This window comes from Rhincodon typus, chromosome 3, assembly GCF_021869965.1.
Source record: "Rhincodon typus isolate 14 chromosome 3, sRhiTyp1.1, whole genome shotgun sequence".
NCBI classification, from domain to species: domain Eukaryota; kingdom Metazoa; phylum Chordata; class Chondrichthyes; order Orectolobiformes; family Rhincodontidae; genus Rhincodon; species Rhincodon typus.
In genome coordinates this window covers 101,852,835-101,857,719 of record NC_063334.1, presented here as the reverse complement: position 1 = coordinate 101,857,719, position 4,885 = coordinate 101,852,835, and the positions used below count along the sequence as shown (strand labels likewise).

The 4,885-nt window shown below is 38.9% G+C and overlaps 1 long non-coding RNA gene across 1 annotated transcript; it reads right to left on the bottom strand.

The window, feature by feature from the left end:
* Positions 1–321: 321 nt before the first annotated feature.
* LOC125482822 lies at positions 322–3,379 on the bottom strand. Its single transcript, XR_007261803.1, has 2 exons — positions 3,181–3,379; positions 322–631 (listed from the first exon to the last, which is right to left on the bottom strand). It is a non-coding gene; the product is annotated as an uncharacterized LOC125482822 (long non-coding RNA).
* Positions 3,380–4,885: the final 1,506 nt, after the last annotated feature.

The window sequence follows — 4,885 nt, the reverse complement described above, 5'->3', positions numbered from 1 at the left end:
GTAGCTCAATTTACTAAGTAAATCCTCCCACATGTTCAAACACATTTTACAGTGTCAAGATAACCCATTCTGTTGTGCCTTTCTGAGATGGCCCATTGTCTTGGAATCTTTCAATTAGCCTCATATCCAGGGGAATAACAGTGAAATTTTAAAACTGGCTTCAGGCCTTCAGATTAGATGATACAGAAAATGATATGTATTAAACTTTATAATATGTGCCGCATTTATTGAGAAGTGGTATTAATCATGAGCATAAAGCAAATGCCAAAATACTATCTTATTCGTAAACAGGAGTTGCAAAGTACAAGCCAAACAGTGAAGTCAGTTCTCGTAGGTCTTTATTCCATTTGCCAAACTCAAAGCACATATCGCCCTCCAAATGATGACATTTGAAAGTAATTTTGATATTGTTTCCCACATTTTTCACATACATACATGTACAAGATACACCAAGTGTTTTATTTTGGAAGAAAAAAGCAGTATACTTTGGTATTGTTCCAACTTAACAAGTGGAGTCACCCACTCCTGTACTATGCATTGCTGTGAGCAATTGCCTTGTTTGACCTCCCATGTTTCCTTTATTAAATGGATAGCAATGAAATGTCACTACTTACTGAGCCTTGGTCTCTGTCTGACTCCATTGGAAGTACACCAGACCATAAGAAACAAGAGAAACAAAAACCAAGTTAGTCATTTGCCCTTCAGCAAGTGTCATATAAAACACAATCCATTCACTTTGCTTCACAGCTACAACAGAAGAAATGTCAAACACTGAACAAGTCCAATTCAGCGCTTCAAAAGGTCAACCTATCTCGTATGCCATTTCCCAATGCAACATCCAGCTGATTTTTTTTCATTATATAAACATTCTTGAGGTATTAATGTATCTTGTGAAGGCAGCACACAAAATCTCTGAGCCAACCATCCAATTACAAAACTAGTCAATGCACACATCCAAAGCCCTGAACAGTTGGCTCCTGTACAGATACCCACACCTACTCACTGTCCAGGAGCATCCTTAATCAAGGATTCTAAACCTTATTCTAAACCTTGAAGCACACTGTCAGCAAAAGACATTCTTCCTCAACTTGCATAACATCCATTGAACTGGATCTTTTTCTTCAAATTCATGTTCAGGGTTTACTCTACGTTTTTTTTTGCAATCCAAAAATTCCCTGCTCTGAACTGTAGTTTGGTTTGCTTTCACTCTTTCAAGTTGCAAGAAGGTGGTCTTTTCTCAAAACTTGTAAAAACATTTAAAAACTTTCCTTTCTAAAAAAGAAGAAACCACCTGCAATTGATTACCAACAATACAGTTGTGTTCAACAGGAGATGTGTGAATAATATCTCGTGGAGTTTTTCTATTTTCTAATGATGCAACTCTCTCTCACCAAAGCTGGTCCAGTCCTTCCCCTTAAACCAAACAGTGCAGAAACAAGACATTCAGACCATTAAATCTTTTCCTTTACATAACCTGTAAAGAAGTCAACTCTTTTCCTCGTTCCCCAACCCTTCTAATACTCTTTCTTTTTCAATTGCCCAATTCATTGTCACTGGACTAGTAATCCAAACACCTGCGCTGATGCTTAGAAGTCATGGATTCAAATCCTATGGCAGAATATAAAAATTAACTAATAAATAAATATAAATCAATAAACTTTATTAATGAAGAGTATGAAAATGTTGATCATCATAAAAACCCCATCTGGTACACTTACACCCTTCAATAGAAAAAAATCTGCCTTCCTTACACAGTCTGGCCTACATGTGACTCCAGACCTATAGCAATGTAGTTGACACTTACATGCCCTCTGAAATGGCCTAGAAAACCAAATACATTCCAAGAATGAAATTTTAAAATTACTGCATGGGATTCAACATTCTAACCACTGTTCCAAGTCAAGAATTTCCAATTTAAGGTCATGCAAAAGTCTTAAACTTGCGCTCTCTCCTGAATACTGGAAAAGGAAGAGAAGAAAATTGAGCACTGCTTTACTCCATCAGAGTCTTTCTGGCGATTTGATGTCTCCTCTAGGTTACTCATTAACCACAGGCGTAGTTAAGAAAAAGTCCCAAATTCTCAAGTTTCTCATCATAACTGCATTTTTTTCATCCCCAGTAACATCTTTGATGATTTAATCTGCCTTTGTCAACTGCTTTTAAATTTTTGTTATATATTGTGGTCCAAACAGCTGCCACCATAGCCATGGGTCTTACATGGACTTAACTTGATTTTCTTGTTTGTATTGTGTGCCTGTAGCCTGACCCATTTGCAAGGCCAACTCTTGCGGTCTAATGATTCACAGGCCAAGATTGCTCTCTCCTCCTCGACGCTATTTAAAAACTGCAATTCGATGGACCTTGTTTTCCTTGCTCTGGTTTCTGAAAAGTGCGACTTCTCATCTTTCTATTGTCAAAGTATCCTGAAATAGGCTCTTTTCCAAAGGAATGTTTGTTAGGTAAAAGGATACAGGCATTTAAGGTCCCAACTCGAATGAGGTGCATGCAAAAACATGCCCCAAGAACTCACTCTGTGGAACTTGTATCTACTTGTAGCAGGAGGGGCAGTGTTATGGGAGCTGTCTTCTGCAAATATTAATCACCTATTCCCAGCTTAAACTCTCAGAGACTGTGGGAGCCTGAATTTACCAATAACTCCCAAGAAGCCTCACATTTGGAATTTTCTCAGGTTTTTCCTCCCAATTGCCTGCAGTATCTTTGACACAGGATCATACAACTGATTTCCAGTGAAATTGTAGGAATGACTGAAAGAACATGAGGAAATTCTGTGATATTCTTGGTCACGTTAATAATAATGGCCTAATAAAACAGTTGATCTTCAGGGGATTGATTAACTCAGTGGGTCAGTTTATTTGAAACAGTAAAGCACATTACAACTTATGAAACAGACATCATTGCAAACAGACAGATTTGTGCGCATGCAGCTCACAAACACAAAGCAAACTAATGCTAGGCAGAGCTGCACATTGTATACACACAGCACACGCAGCTGTTGAAAGGTGAACTCTCTCAAAGACAAGGGAGGCGTATTATACGTTGATTACAGGAGCTAACAGTACAACAAGAAGCAAGGAAAGACTCCACACATCACAAAGCTGTTAACTAACAGGATAATTTTTTAATGCTCTCAGCACCTAAACAGCAGGTAAATAAGTTTACCTCGTCGATGCTCCGGATCTTGATGATTCTTGTCTTCTTTCAGCGCAAACGGGGGATGAGCTGCAAGTGCGTTGGACAGCGCCAGAAGACCCGAGCTGGCACCAATGGATGACATGGCAGGAAGTTGCAGGCCTGATGGGTGGAGGGCAAGTGGGAAGGGAGATGCATGATGTGACAGCTGTTGGGGTTGAAAGTGGTGCTGTTCCAAAAGGGGAGGAAACAGGAAAATAAAGAAAGAAAAAAAACAATACAGATTGTAAATTAAATCCAGCAGCACATTTATATCTAACTCTTACAACAACCAAACCAGCAATGTCCCTGCAACACACAATTTTGGAATTTATATCATAGAGATCATAAGTGCTTCTTTATTGGAACAGGAGTAGAATTTTATCAATGGAGAAAATGTAACGTAGGCCAGCATCTCCCCCAGTGAAGGAATCTCTGGCTCATCATTTTGGGGAGAGGGTTCAAATGCCATTTTTGGTTTTCAGCCATTTTCAAATAAAAAGGTGTATACTTCTTATAACATCGCAAATCAATACAGGACTGCATTAGGTGCCATTGCTAAGATGTTATCAATTTTAACAAGTGCTACAGAAACTTAAAATCTTGAATGAAAAATTAACTGAATGAATACAGTCAGCTTAAACTAAGAGCTTCCCATTTGCTTGCACAATCTAGAGCATAAAACCATCTCATTTCTTCTGACAGACATTAATATATATTTTTCAAACTGACCATTCTGTACAGTTCAGGCAAATATTTTGGGACGTTTTCTTAATGTGGTCCCTTAAGAACTAAACACATGTGGTCTCTTTTAGGTGAAATTAAATAGACCATGTACAGCATGCTGAATGCTAACAAGAAGTCTGCTTCATGTTTCTGGTTGCTGAAATAACGCTTTAAATAATCTCAATAAAGGAAGTAAGGGAAAGGGGCAAGTGGGAGAGAGTGGTAGGGAGGGAAAATAGTGGAAAAGGAAAATGATGCAGTTAATACACAGAAATCTATGCTTGGATCATACACAGATTCACAGTTCACTGAATTTCAACTTCTGTTATTTTGACCCATGTCAGTCACCCAGTGGGCTCAAGTCTGCTCTTAATTATTTTTAGGAAGCCCATTTAAAATGAGACTTCACTAGCCCGAGGCTCCTAGAAGCCATTCTTTTTCTCTTCTGCACGGTCCCCTTCCTTATACCGGCCTTGGTGCTGGAGCTGCTGTCATCAACACTCCCTCAAGATGATTGATGGTATCCAGATGTTTGAAACCACACAAAGTCGAAACAAGCTTCAGAACCAAGGAGGGGGTAGGGGAGTGGGAAGTATAACCACATTTGCTAGGCCAGAAAATAATTGCAATGACAACTCAGCTAAATGAGAGCAGCAAAAGAAACATGCATACTAACGCGTATTTGGGTTGAGTCTTGTGGCCTCAAACTAACTGTTTATCAATTACTACCACACTCTGACTCCGAGACATTCTAAAAGGAAACTCTCTCAATCCCAAACTTTGGCAGCTTTCCAAAAAAACAAATATGGGATAACTATCAGATTCTGCTTCTTATCCACCCTCCCCCAAACACGTCTTGCATCTGTACAGCAGATTTTGATCTTCCAGAGCTCCCCTGTGTAATATATATCATACCTACTATATCTCAAATAACTTCAGACGACAAAGCAAAACCCATTATAGCCTCTAC